Genomic DNA, 15,499 nt, shown 5'->3' on the forward strand with positions numbered 1-15,499 from the left:
ACCGACCCATCACACACTCCCGGGGTCAGACACAAAGTGAATCTCCCTCCACACCGTCCCATCAACACTCCCGGGGTCAGACACAGAGTGAATCTCCCTCCACACCGTCCCATCACACACTCCCGGGGTCAGACACAGAGTGAATCTCCCTCCACACCGTCCCATCACACACTCCCGGGGTCAGACACAGAGTGAATCTCCCTCCACACCGTCCCATCACACACTCCCGGGGTCAGACACAGTGTGAATCTCCCACCACACCGTCCCATCACACACTCCCGGGGTCAGACACAGAGTGAATCTCCCTCCACACCGTCCCATCCCACACTCCCGGTGTCAGACACAGAGTGAATCTCCCTCCACGCATTCCCATCCCACACTCCTGGGGTCAGACACAAAGTGAATCTCCCTCCACGCATTCCCATCACACACTCCTGGGGTCAGACACAGAGTGAGTCTCCCTCCACACCGCCCCATCACACGCTCCCGGGGTCAGGCACAGAACATGGTTAGTGTACCTTGCTCTGTGTCTGACCCTGGGTGTGTGTGATGGAACGGTGTGGAGGGAGCATCACACTGTATTAGACATCTGGAGTGAAAGATGGGAGATTACGAGTTTGTCCCAGTGAGTGTGTGAGGGGAAGCTCTGGAGGGAGATTCACGCTGCGTCTGACCCCCTGAGTGTGTGTTGGGAAGGTGAGGAGGGAGATTCACTCTGTGTCTGACCAGGGGAGTGTGTGATGGGAAGGTGTGGAGGGAGATTCACTCTGTCTGACCCTGGGTGTTTGTGATGGGACGGTGTTGATTGAGATTCACTCTGTGTCTGACCCCGGGAGTGTGTGATGGGACGGTGTGGAGGGAGATGCACTCTGTACCTGACACCGGGAGTGTGTGATGGGACGGTGTGGAGGGAGATGCACTCTGTGCCTGACCCCGGGAATGTGTGATGGGACGGTGTGGAGGGAGATTCACTCTGTGTCTGACCCCCTGGAGTATGTGATGGGACAGTGTGGAGGGAAACTCACTCTTGGTTTTACCCCAGGATTTTTTGTGGGACGGTGTGTAAGCAACTTTAATCTGTGTCTGGCATAGTTAGAATGTGCTTGGACAGTGTTTTGGGATTTTGACTCTGTGACTGATCCCGGGAATGTGTTTTGGGAGAAAGTGTTAGGAACTTCTCTGTATGTCTGCCAACAGGATTATTTAATGGGACAGTGCAGGGGGAGCTTAACTCTGTCTCTTACTAGGCGAATCTGTGTGATTGGGCAGGTTGGAGGGATCTTCACTTTTGACCTGACGCCTGGAATGCGTGATGGGCATGTGAGAAAGGATGCCCATTCTGTATCTGAATACCCCGGATGTAATTCACGCTGTGAAGTCACACTCACGGTTTACTGGCACTATTTTTCAGAACAGTTGACGGGGTGTCTCGTCCATCCCATTTCATAACTCGGGGGTAAGAGACACAAAGGGGCTTCCGCCCCGCCGTCCTCCGACATTATCTCGGGGTCAGACACAGAGTGAATCTCCCTCCACACCGTCCCATCCCACACTCCCGGGGTCAGACACAGAGTGAATCTCCCTCAACGCATTCCCATCACACACTCCCGGGGTCAGACACAGACTGAAGCTCACTCCACACCGTCTCATCACACACTCCCGGGGTCAGACACAGAGTGAATCTCCCTCCACACCGTCCCATCACACACTCCCGGGGTCAGACACAGAGTGAATCTCCCTCCACACCGTCCCATCACACACTCCCGGGGTCAGACACAAAGTGAATCTCCCTCCACACCGTCCCATCAACACTCCCGGGGTCAGACACAGAGTGAATCTCCCTCCACACCGTCCCATCACACACTCCCGGGGTCAGACACAGAGTGAATCTCCCTCCACACCGTCCCATCACACACTCCCGGGGTCAGACACAGAGTGAATCTCCCTCCACACCGTCCCATCACACACTCCCGGGGTCAGACACAGTGTGAATCTCCCACCACACCGTCCCATCACACACTCCCGGGGTCAGACACAGAGTGAATCTCCCTCCACACCGTCCCATCCCACACTCCCGGTGTCAGACACAGAGTGAATCTCCCTCCACGCATTCCCATCCCACACTCCTGGGGTCAGACACAGAGTGAATCTCCCTCCACGCATTCCCATCACACACTCCTGGGGTCAGACACAGAGTGAATCTCCCTCCACACCGCCCCATCACACACTCCCGGGGTCAGACACAGTGTGAATCTCCCACCACACCGTCCCATCACACACTCCCGGGGTCAGACACAGAGTGAATCTCCCTCCACACCGTCCCATCCCACACTCCCGGTGTCAGACACAGAGTGAATCTCCCTCCACGCATTCCCATCCCACACTCCTGGGGTCAGACACAGAGTGAATCTCCCTCCACGCATTCCCATCACACACTCCTGGGGTCAGACACAGAGTGAGTCTCCCTCCACACCGCCCCATCACACGCTCCCGGGGTCAGGCACAGAACATGGTTAGTGAACCTTGCTCTGTGTCTGACCCTGGGTGTGTGTGATGGAACGGTGTGGAGGGAGCATCACACTGTATTAGACATCTGGAGTGAAAGATGGGAGATTACGAGTTTGTCCCAGTGAGTGTGTGAGGGGAAGCTCTGGAGGGAGATTCACGCTGCGTCTGACCCCCTGAGTGTGTGTTGGGTAGGTGAGGAGGGAGATTCACTCTGTGTCTGACCAGGGGAGTGTGTGATGGGAAGGTGTGGAGGGAGATTCACTCTGTCTGACCCTGGGTGTTTGTGATGGGACGGTGTTGATTGAGATTCACTCTGTGTCTGACCCCGGGAGTGTGTGATGGGACGGTGTGGAGGGAGATGCACTCTGTGCCTGACACCGGGAGTGTGTGATGGGACGGTGTGGAGGGAGATGCACTCTGTGCCTGACCCCGGGAATGTGTGATGGGACGGTGTGGAGGGAGATTCACTCTGTGTCTGACCCCGGGAGTGTGTGATGGGACGGTGTGGAGGGAGCTTCACACTGTATCAGACATCTGGAGTGAGAGATTGGAGTGTACGTGTTTGTCCCAGTGAGTGAGTGAGGGGGAGCTGTGGAGGGAGCTTCACACTGTATCAGACATCTGGAGTGAGAGATTGGAGAGTACGTGTTTGTCCCAGTGAGTGAGTGAGGGGGAGCTGTGGAGGGAGATTCACTCTTTGAATGAGCCCGGGAGTGTGTGATGGGACGGTGTGGAGGGAGATTCACTCAGTGTTTGACAACGGGACTGTGTGATGGGACGGTGTGGAGGGAGATTCTCTCTGTGTCTGACCCTGGGCGCGTGTGATGGGATGGTCTGGAGGGAGATTCGCTCTGTGTCTGAGACCGGGAGTGTGTGATGGGACGGATTGCAGGGAGATTCACTCTGTGTCTGACCCCGGGAGTGTGTGATGGGACGGTGGAGGGAAATTCACTCTGTGACTGACCCCGGGAGTGTGTGATGGGACGGATTGCAGGGAGATTCACTCTCTTACTGAGCCCGGGAGTGTGTGATGGGACGGCGTGGAGGGAGATCCACTCTGTGTCTGACCCCGGGAGTGTGTGATGGGACGGTGTGGAGGGAGATTCACTCTGTGACTGACCCCGGGAGTGTGTGATGGGACGGTGTGCAGGGAGATTCACTCTGTTACTGAGCGCTAGAGTGCGTGATGGGACAGTGTGGAGGGAGATACACTTCGTGTCTGATCCAGGGAGAGCTTGTCCGGTCGGTGCCGAGCGCTCGAGGCGCTCTCTTTCCACCTACCCCCTCCCCCCACACTCTCTCTCCCTCTCTCTCTCTCTCTCTCTCTCTCTCTCTCTCTCTCTCTCTCTCTCTCTCTCTCTCTCTCTCTCTCTCTCTCTCTCTCTCTCTCTTTCTTTCATTCAGACACACACTGCCGATACTGCACTTCTACTCCCGCACCTCCACACCTTTATCCACTACCCTCACCCCTATTTCGTTTCACTCCCCCGTTACTTACAGTGGAGGATGTCCAGTTAGCCTCGCTTTTCGTGGAAACGGTGCAGACGGCCCGATGAAATTTCAGTCCTGTGAACTTGCACTCTGAGCGAGAGAATGTGGAAAGAGAGAAAGTGGGTTAGAGAGGGTCGGGAGGCAGAATGGGAAGTCTTAGAGAGGAGGGCAGTGAGATAGAAAGGCTGAGGGAAGAGAGGGAGTAGAGGAAAAAGGAGAGCGGAAGAGAGGAGCGAAATTGATGCGGGTTAGAGCCATTCATGGCAGTGAAATAGAGGGATAGTGTGGGGAGATGAGGGACAAAGAGAGAAAGTGACAGACACAAGGTGATGGAGGATTTTTGAGGGAGCTGCTGGGCCACTGCTATTTTTATTTTTATTTTTCCTGTCTGTTTGCTCGCCCTGTGAGTGTAACCGCAAGCTTTCAGTACTTCTCTGAATAACTGACAACGCCCAGCTTAAGGGTGAAATGAGTCAAATCTCTGACACCGCGTGACGTGTGTTAGTTTCTTGTGAACTTCAGTATCTAAATATATACATTCTTTTACAAGTTCTACACGGTGTGAAAAGGGCAATCTGTTGCTAGTCTCGGTGGCTCGCTTACTTCGGTGGGTGTTTCTGGCTTGTCCCGGGCCCGTGGTTTCTAGAGCACAGAGGGCCTGACTAAACAGAATATTGCAGTAGGCGATGGGGTGTTGGTTGTAAACCACTCGGACAGTAAACACTCCTGCCTAGATGCCGCGCCACACCGCCCTCACCTTGCTCAGCTCCTTCATTTCCTCTCTCATGAACAATTTTCTCAGTTTGCACCTGAACTGGAATCGAACTAATATCCCAGCGGTAAGTTTTGCCATTAGAACGGAGAGTGGTGGTATAAACTAGAGTTGCAGGGACATGTAAACAAGAACGCCATTACAGATAGTTGAGTGGCTGTTTACAGAAGTCTCAACAACAGTCAAGAAGCAAAAGGTTGAGCCTGCTGGGACTCATGTTCTGAGCTGCGTACGTTTCAATGCAGGAAGTATTGTTGGAAGGGCAGATGCTCTCATGTCAGGGGTCAACGTCTTTCAGCCTGACACGGCAGATACTAATCGACGATTGCAGGCGGGACAGAACCGTTTGGATAAGCTGGGAACGAGACACACAACCCTCACTGTGTCACGGAGATGTTCTTCAATGGGACACTGAAAGTGTTTCGTTGTCACTGCCACAACCCACATCTGACATATGCCTACAGCAACACACAACAACACGTCGTGACACTGACACACTGACAGGCTCTGCTCCACAGCAGTAACTCACCACTCAACGATACCAACACAGAGTCAGGCCCTGCACTGTAACTCGAATACAGTCCTCCCCGTATGCATAACACCCTCCCTCTCCAAAACCACTCCCCGACTCCGTCACCCTACTCCTACACTGTTCCCAGTCACCGTCACACAGACTACAGTACACCACTCCTGTCTCCGTCACCCACACCCTCTCCTGCACACTTCGCCGTCTCTATCATCGCGTACATACCCATCTCCCTGTCTCCGTGATACTAAACGCTCCCCAAATACGTCGTCCATCCAGTCCCCTCCCACTCTGTGACACAGGCAATTGTGCGGAGTATGAGGGAGAGATGATGGCTGCTGTTTCACCTCCCCCCGTACCATGGATATCGATCACCAGGATCTGATTCTCTCCACAACTCTGCATGCACAGGACGGTCACGTGTTCTACACCACTTGCATCAGTGTTTGCATTCTCACCACCCTTTCCGTGGCCTCCTCTCTCCTCCCCTTCCTTCCTCTAACGGCAGCACACAATCCGCTCACACACACACAATCTCCGAGAGACTCACACAATTCAAGACTACTGGAAAGCCGAAAGTCTGGGTATTTGTGAGTGGGGAGAAAGGAGGAGGGAGAGGGTTTCGTACTTTTGCTGACTCCGGTAGGGTGTGCTGCGCTGGTGCAGGAGGTATTTCACATGTCCGACCCCGGGAAAGTGATGGGATAATATTTTGGGAGCTTCGCTGGTTATCAGACCCAGTAACTGCGCGTTTGGACGGTTTGGACGGAGCTTCACTCTGTGTGTGACCCCGGAGTGTGTGTCGAAACAATACGGAGGGAGTTGCACTCTGTGGATGATCCCGGGGGGGGGGGGGGTGAGATGGATCGTTGCGGAGGGAGCGTTACTCAGTGTATGTTTCCAGGAGTGAGTGATGGGATTTTATAGAGGGTCTTTCGCTCTGTCTGTGACTCTTAACCATGGTTCAATGGATTTTGGCGTTTAAACATAGTCCAAACAAAGACAGGGAGCTAGAAAATGGCGCCTCACACGTTCTGCTCCAACGGCTGCAAACTGAACACCCTTTCTGTGGCCCCACTCTCCGCCTCTTCCTTCCTCTTTACTCAGCACACTATCCCTTCTCTATGATAATTTCTTTATAATATATTTTACTGAAGGAACGGCACAATATAGAATACATAATGGATTACATTTTCCTCCATTTTGCTTTTGTATCTTACCCCTAAACAAACCTCCCCTCACCCGACCTCCACGAACATACAATGACAGCTAAAGTATTTACAAGACAACACTTCACAAACACAAGTTTGGATATTTCACAGCCATACCCCAGGACTACTTCAGGACGATGTCCCACACTCATCTACAACTTTTCGGATGATCCAGAATACACTCATATTACAATTCATCAAACACCCTGTGAGGTAAAGCATATGCGTGTTGAAAGGGAATCAACTTGCCAAGTACAATCAAATGCCCTCAACTAGTAGGTAATTCCTTAAGACTCCCAAAATTTGACAAGAAAGCTCCCCATTTCGAATAGAAATTCTTCGCAGACTCCCTCAGAGCGAATTTAATATTTTCCAATTTCAGAAAAAAAAAACATTACGTCCTGTATAACAAAGCAGCAGCAGATGGGGAAGCGGCAGATTTCCAGACAAGCAAGATTCTCCTACGGGCCAAAAGCGATGTAAGTGAAATGATATCCGACTGCTTTGCATTTAAACCCAAAACATCATCTGCCGCACCAAATACAGCTATAAGCGTGCAAGGTCTGAGTGACACCCCCAAAGCCTCACTGATAATTTTAAAAACCAGTGCCCAATAGCGATCAAGCCGAGGGCAAGGACAAAATGCATGCACTAAACCAGCCTGAGATTAGGAACACCTGTCACAGCCAGCGTCTGTCCTAGGATATATGTCACCACGCCTGACTTTACTTAAATGTACCGTGTAAAACTTTATGAGCCTGAGTCTAGCACATGATGACGTGGAATGAACCCTATTTAGTGCTTTTGCCCAATATTCCTCAGCCAGATCCACACCAAGTTCACCCTCCCAGCTCGTCGTAGATTTGTTTAGATCAGCTTAGAGATCAGCTGAGAGTGTAGTACACACATCAGCCCTTTTTTATTAAAGCTAAGAGTGAGTTTGTCCCACAACATAGCAGGTGGTAGATCAGGACAAGAGCGAAGTTTTTCCTTGACAAAGTGGAGACTATGTAAATATTGAAAAAAACTGATTATACGGAAGGCCGTATTTACTGCACAGGTTATCAAAACTATTAAATATATTATCAGTGCACAATTCCTTCATGCGCATAAGACTGTTCAAACCCCATTGTCTAAAAACTGAATCGAGTGTGGAGGGATGTCATAGATGGTTTCTATGAACGGGACCCAAAACTGAACTGATGTGAACGTATAGTGGTAGCGAAATTAATTTAATTTTTTTGAGGGTGAAGCGCATGACAGGGTTAGATGTGAATTGAGAGGATTTCAATGGAAATGTTCTGTGACCCCTCTCCTAACAACTTGAAATAATGTAGTTGACTTAAATGCAATAGAAAGAGGCTCCCCTGCAATTGCAAAACTAATCCATTATTCTTAAGTGGGTGATTGAGCAGCTGGACCTCCTGGTCCATTTATGTTCCAATGAAATCGATATGCATGGGGAGGTAGTTCTGCAGAGTGAGCTCAGGGATTTAGCTATTAAATTAAAGGACAGGACCTCCTCCCGTCCCAGTGTGCCCAGACCTAGGAAGGCCATAGTGTTTAGCACGTGGCTAAAGCTACGGTGCAGATGGGAGGGATTCAAAATTCTTTGTGTTTATTCCAAGGAACGTGAAGTGTCAACAGAAGAGATGGGAGACGGTGTACACATAAACTGGAGTGGAGCTGATATCCTAGAGGGAAGGTTTGTCAGTCCTGTGCACGAGAGATTCTGGGAGAGTTGTTGAATTCGATTTGCAGGGGAATAGGATTCAGAGATCGAGAGCAGATAGCGGAGTCGATATGAAGACAGATATTGTTAAGACCTCTGAAAAAAATTTCAGGAGTCAAAAAGTTGTGCATGAAGCCACTGGTGCCCTGAGCTCCGTATATTCCAATGCAGGAAGGTTCTAAGAAGCGCAGTTAAGCTCAGGACATGATTCAACACAGTGAATATGATTTTACAACCATTGTTGAGAATTGGGTTTAGGAGGAGCAAGCAGGTCAGCACGATATTTCGGGTTTCCCTAGTTTAGACATGAGAAAACGGAAGAAGTAAAGGAGGAGGTGTGACATTACAGTGATGAGCAAATATCACCACAAAACACAGTCAGAACAGACAAGACAACTTGTCTAATTGAAGCTTTATGGGTGGAAATATAGAAACATAGAAAACTTACAATAGAATACAGGCCCTTCGGCCCACAATGTTGTGCCGTACATTTCCCTGCCTTAGAAATTACTAGGCTTAGCCAAAGCCCGCTACTTTTTCCAAGCTCCACGTATCTATCCGAAATCTCTTCAACGATGATAATATATCCACCTCCACCACCGTTGCCGACAGCCCATTCCACGTACTCACCAATCTCTGCGTAAAACAACTACCCCTGACATCTCCTATATACCTACTCCACAGCACCTTAAACTTGAGTCCTCTTGTGTCAGCTATTTCAGCCCTGGGTAAAAGCCTCTGACTATCCACACGATCGAAGCCTCTTATCAACTAATACACCGCTATCTGGTCAACTCTCATCCTCTGTCGCTCCACGGAGAAAAAGCCGATTTAACTCAAACTCCTTTCATAAGGCATGCTCCCCAATCGCAAATTCCTTGCTAATCTCCTCTTTTCACTGTCTATGGCTCCACATCCTTCCTATTGTGAGGCGACCAGAACTTGAGTACAGTACTCAACGTGGGGTCTCATTGTGCCCTATGTAGCTCTAACATTATCCCTCGATTCCTAAATTCATTTCCACGCTTGATGAAGGCAAATACTCCGTATGCCCTCTTAACTCTAGAGTGAAACTGCGCAGCTGCTTCGAGCGTCCTATGGACTCGTGTCCCAAGATCCCTCTGATCCTCCACACTGTCAAGAGTCTTACACATAATATTATATTCTGTCATTATATTTCACCTACCAAAATGAACCACTTGCCTGAGTTGAATTCCATCTACCACTTCTCAGCCTAGTTTTACATCCTATCAATGTCCGGCTGTAACGTCTGGCAGGCCTCCTCACTATTCACAACACCACTAAACTTCGTGTCTTCAGCAAATTCAACTCACCCATCAAACCACTTTTTCTCCCATGCCCTTGAAGAATGAATAGGGTGAAATTGTTATGGGAAACAGAGAAATGGCTGAAGAATGTAATGAGTGTTTTAGATCTGTCTTCACTAAGGAAGACACAAGCAATGTCCCAGATGTACGGATTGTCCAAGTACATAGGGTAACAGAGGAAATGAAACAGATTGACATTAGGAAGGGAACGGTGATGAGTAAACTGATGGAACTGAAGGGTGGCAAATCCCCAGGTCCAGATGGTCTGCATCCTAGGGTACTAAAGGAGGTGGCCCTGGAAATTGCGGATGCATTGTTAATCATTGTCCAATGTTCCTTAGATTCAGGATCATTTCCTGAGGATTGGAGAATGGCTAAAGTTATCCCACATTTTAAGAAAGGAGGGAGGGAGAAAATAGAGAACTATCGACCTGTCAGCCTGACATCCGTGGTGGGGAAAATACTAGAGTCCATTATTAAGGATGAAATAGAGTCATATCTAGATAGTAGTGATAGGAGTGGGCCGAGCCAGCATGGATTTACCAAAGGTAAATCATGCTTGACTAATCTGTTGGAGTTTTTCGAGGATGAAACCAAGAAGTTAGACGGGGGAGATGAAGTGGATGTAGTGTACCTCGATTTTCAGAAGGCATTTGATAAGGTCCCACATAGGAGATTGGCGGGTAAACTTTAAGTTCAGGATATCGAGGGGAAAACATTGACATGGATAGAAAACTGGTTGGCAGATAGAAAGCAAATGTTTGTGGTGAAAGGGTGTTTCTAGGAATGGCTGGTGGTGACTAGTGGGGTGCCACAGGGCTTTGTATTGGGACCACAGCTGTTTACAATTTACATCAACGATTTAGATAAAGGCATTGAGAATAACATCAGCAAATTTGCTGATGATAATAAGCTGGGTGGCAGAGTGACATGTAATGAGGATGTTAGGAGAATTCAGGGTTACTTGGATAGGCTGAGTGAGTGGGAAGATACTTGGCAGATGACGTTTAATGTGAATAGGTGTGAGGTTATCCACTTTGGGAGTAAGAACAGGAAGGCAGATTCTAATCTGAATGGTGTAGAGTTAGGTAAGGGAGAAATACAAAGAGATCTAGGAGTCCTTGTTCATCAGTCACCGAAACTGAATGAGCAAGTGCAGCAGGCAGTGAAAAAGGATAATGGAATGTTGGCCTTTATTACAAAAGGAATTGCGGACAAGAGCAAGGAAATCCTCTTGCATTTGTACAGAGCTCTGGTGAGACCACAGCTGGATTATTGTGTACAGTTTTGGTCTCCAGGGTTAAGGAAGGTCATCCTGGCTGTAGAGGAAGTGCAGTGTAGATTCACGAGGTTAATTATTGGGATGTCTGGACTGCCTTACACAGAGCGGTTAGAAAGACTGGGCTTATATTCGCTGGAATTAAGGAGATTGACAGGGGATCTGATTGAAACATATAATTTTATTAAGGGATTGATCAAGATAGAGGCAGGAAATATGTTCCAGATGCTGGGAGAGTCTAGTACCAGAGGGAAAGGATTGAGAATAAGGGAAGGTCATTTAGGACAGAGTTAAAGAAAAACTTCTTTTCCCACAGAGTTGTGGGGGTCTGGGATGCACTGCCTCGGAAGGCATTGGTTGCCAATTCTCTGGATGCTTTCAAGAAGGAGCTCGATAGCTATCTTATAGATAGGGAAATCAAGGGATATGGGGTCAAGGCAGGAACCGGGTATTGATAGTAGATGATCAGCCATGATCTCAAAATGGCGGTGCAGGCTCGAAGGGCCGAATAGTCTACTTCTGCACCTATTGTCTATTGTCTATTGCCATTTATAAAAATCACGAAGAATAAGGGTCCCAGTCCGGATCACTGAGTAACCATACAGGTCACCGCCCTCCATGCAGAATATGTCCCATCTACAACCGTTCATGCCTTCTGTGGGCAAGCCAGGTCTGGATCCACAAGGCAATGTCCCCTTTGATCCCATGCCTCCGTACTTTCTCAATAAGCCTTGCATGGGGAACCGCATCAAATGTCTTACTGAAGTCCATGTACAGGACACTACATCTACTGCTCTTCCTTCACCGATGGAAATGACGAAATGAGGAACAAGAAATGTATGACCATGATAGTGGGACTATATTGCATATCAGCCAACAGTCCGCTGGATTAGAAGGAACACATCTGTTGAGAGATCCCAGACAGTTGCAGGAAAAATAAGATTGTGATAGCAGATGATTTCAGCTTTCCACCTATTGACTGAATCGCTTACTGCAAACAGGGCCAGTGGGATAGAGTTTGATAAAAATGTTCAGTTCAGGTAAGATTCCTTAATCAGTACGACTTCTTCCCAACGAGAGACGAGAGAGAGAGAGAGAGAGAGAGAGGAAGCAATACTCAATCTGCTACTGTGGCGTGAGATAAGGCAAGTATCAGAGTTTTGCTCAGAGTCAAACTTTGTATCCAGTGATCAGAAAGTCTTTAGTTTAAAGTAAATGTCGGAGACGATAGGGCGGTAAACAGGATTAGATATTAAATTGGAGTAAGGCCAAGTTTGCCGTGGATCCGCAAGGATCTGGACAAGTTGTTTTCTGGCAAAGGTGCTATTGGCAACTTGAAGCCCAAGCGCCTTTTAATTCGTTGTAGCAGGGAACGACCTAGACTGTGAACAGGGGGAAGTGCTGAAGGACAGAGAGGTGTTGCAGTACAAGGCTGGGGAATACACATTGTGAATAGAGGAATCCCTCCCGTCACCTTCATTCTTTCCTCCCGTACAAACCTGCGTGTCTCCGTACCCAATTCGCTAACTCACACTCTTCTTCGTATGCGTCACCCCGCTCTCCCCTGCACCCTCCCCATGTCCGTCTTCCCATACCTCCGCTATGCCCCTGAACATATCTGTGTCACACTCCACTACACCCCTCCCTCTCTGTGTGTGATGAAGAAGGGGATATGGATATCTCTTGTCAGACTTCCCCCTTCCCAAACGATATTGACCTCTCAGTTCTGAATCTCTCCACAGCACTGCGTCGACAACACTCACTCAAGTGTCCACTACATCACCACCCATATATTCCCTTTCCGGGCTCTGGCTCCCCACACCCCAACCCCTACATACATACACAACCACACACTTCAGATAGTGAGTGTGTGTGTGTGTGTGTGTGTGTGTGTGTGTGTGTGTGTGTGTGTGTGTGTGTGTGTGTGTGTGTGTGTGTGTGTGTGTGTGTGTGTGTGTGACTGTGGTGGTAGTTGGGGTACCTTAACAAATGTCTTGCTGAAATCCATATACACTGCATCTACTGTACTTCCATCATCAACGTGTTCAGTCACATCCTGAAAAAATTCAATCATGCAGCAAAACTTGCCCCTGACAAAGCAATTTTGACTGTTCCTAATCATATATACCTCTCAAGATCCTCTTAAACACTGCCTCTCAGGATCTTCTCCATCAACTTACCAAACTGTGGTGTAAGACTCACTGGTCTATAATTTCCTGGGCTAACTCTACTCCCTTTCTTGAATAAAAAACAACATCCCCTACCCTCCAATCCTCCAGAAACTCAATCATCCCCACTGATGATTCAAAGATCATCGCCAGAGGCTCAGCAATGTCAAAAAGTTTAGTAACCTCTTTCTTTGTATCTACATTTTCAAGCTTTTCAGTCTGCCGCAAGTCATCACTACTATCACCAAGATCCTTTTCCATAATGAATGTTGAAGCAAAGTTTTCATTATGTTCCTCTGCTATTTTCTCTGATTCCAGACATACATTCCCACTGTCACAATTGATGGGTCCAATTCTTTCACGTCTTATCCCTTGCTCCTCTCTTATTCAGTGTAGAATGCTTTGTGGTTTACTTTAACGCTGTTCGCCACGGCACATTCAGGCTCTCCTAATTTCCTTCTGAAACTCATTAATATTAGCCTTATAATCTTGAAGATCTCTAACATTACCTAGCCCTCTGAACATTTCTTAAGCTATTCTTTTCTTCTTGACAGAGACTCGTCACTCTCCGATCACTCCCGACCGGGAATAGAAGACCCTTGGGGAACAATATCAGGAGATGAACAGCAACGGTGCGAATATAGTCTAAGTGTCCATGAGTTGCATTCGAAAGCAGAATCCAGGATAACCGCGAATTCCTTCTGGTCCTCTGCCAGACTTTCTTTCTCAAGAATGCTTACATCCTTAACAAGGATCTCTCTATCTCCGCAAGCAAATTCCTCTGCTAACTGTTGACCAGCAAGAAAGGTGAGGTAAAATCCCCCATCCCCCATTCCTAATCTTAAAGAGAGAGATAGATATATATATATAGAGAGAGAGAGAGAGAGAGAGCGAGAGAGAGAGAGAGAGAGAAAGAGAGAGAGAGAGAGAGAGAGAGAGAGAGAGAGAGAGAGAGAGAGAGAGAGAGAGAGAGAGAGAGAGAGAGAGAGAGAGAGAGTGAGAGAGAGAGAGAGGGAGGGAGGGGGAGGGTGGGGGAGTGAGAGAAAGTGAGTGGGAGTGAGAGAGATACAGAAAGCCAGACAGATAGAGAGCGAAAGACTCTGAGTCTGACCCCAGGAGTGTGTGATGGAACGGTGTGGAGGGAGATACATTCTGTGTCTGACCACGGGAGTGTGTGATGGGGTGGTATGGAGCGAGATTCACTCTATGTTTAACCCCGGGATTGTGTGATGGGACGGTGTGGGAGTGACATTCACACTCTGACCATGGGACTGAGTGATGGGACGGTGTGGAGGGAGATTCACTCTGTGTCCGACCCGTGAAGTGTGTGATGCGATGGTGTGGAGGGAGATTCTGTCTGTGTGTGACCTCGGGAGTGTGTGATGGACGGTGTGGAGGGAGATTCCCTCTGTGTCTGACCCAGGAAGTGTGTGATGGACGGTGTGGAGGGAGATTCACTCTGTGTCTGACCCTGGGAGAGTGTAATGGGACGGTGTGGAGTGACATTCACACTGTGTCTGACCATGGGACTGAGTGATGGGACGGTGTGGAGGCAGATTCACTCTGTGTCTGACCACAGGAGCTAGTGTTGTGTCGGTGTGTAGGGAGCTTCACGCTGTGTCTGACCCTGGGAGAGTGTGAAGGGACGGTGTGGAGGGAGCTTCTCTTTCTGTCTATACCCCTCTCTCTTGCTACCCCTATTGCATCTCTCTGTCTCTCCCTCGCTCTTTCTCTCCTCTCTCCTCTCTCTCTCTGTCTCTCTCTGTCTCTCTCTCTCTCTCTCTCTCTCTCTCTCTCTCTCTCTCTCTCTCTCTCTCTCTCTCTCTCTCTCTCGCTCTCTCTCTATTCCAATTACCTCGCTTTACTTCCACTTTTTTCCATTCGTTCTCTGCCAGGTCTCTGCCTCCCCTCTCTCGTTCTCTCTATATCTCTTGCTCTGCACCCAATCGCTCCCTTTACCATATTCCTCTCCCCGACACCTTATCTCTACTCATCCATCTCTACCCCTCTCTCCCGCTTTCTACCCCCTCTCTCCACTCCACCATCTCTCCCTTCTCTGCCTTCTCCCTTTCTACACCGAAACTCGCTCTACCCACACACTTTCTCATTCCCGCTCTCTCTTTCTCTAACGTTACACTCACTCTCTACCCACAACCTTCCCTTCCCTCCGCTCTCTTTTCCCACTCTCTGTACCTCCACTCTCTCCCCCGCCCTCTCTACACCGCTCTCTCACTATAACTGCACTCCCACTCACTCACTCTTCCTCTACCCTCTCTCTACCACACTCCGTCTCTGCACCGACTTTCTGTCTCCTTCTGTCTTTATCCCCACTATCCGTCACTCCACAGAAACTCTCTCGTCTTTATCCGAACAGGTTCCCTTCCTCTCTCTTGTTGCCCTTTGCCTCTCTCCCTACCCTCATTTTCTTTTAACGACACCCTCTTTCTCTCATTCTACTCCCAATCTATCCCCCTCTAGCACCAA

The 15,499-nt window shown here is 48.9% G+C and overlaps 1 protein-coding gene across 3 annotated transcripts in view; it reads right to left on the bottom strand.

The window, feature by feature from the left end:
• LOC132387465 (C-type lectin domain family 4 member A-like) overlaps positions 1 to 4,319 on the bottom strand; it is a 35,975-nt gene extending 31,656 nt beyond the window's left edge. For all 3 annotated transcript variants that reach the window (XM_059959830.1, XM_059959831.1, XM_059959829.1), the window contains exon 1: positions 4,007 to 4,319. The gene's annotated coding sequence lies outside the window, so the exon portion shown is untranslated. The remainder of the gene's footprint in view (positions 1 to 4,006) is intronic.
• Positions 4,320 to 15,499: the final 11,180 nt, after the last annotated feature.

This window comes from Hypanus sabinus, unplaced genomic scaffold, assembly GCF_030144855.1.
Source record: "Hypanus sabinus isolate sHypSab1 unplaced genomic scaffold, sHypSab1.hap1 scaffold_189, whole genome shotgun sequence".
Taxonomy (NCBI): domain Eukaryota; kingdom Metazoa; phylum Chordata; class Chondrichthyes; order Myliobatiformes; family Dasyatidae; genus Hypanus; species Hypanus sabinus.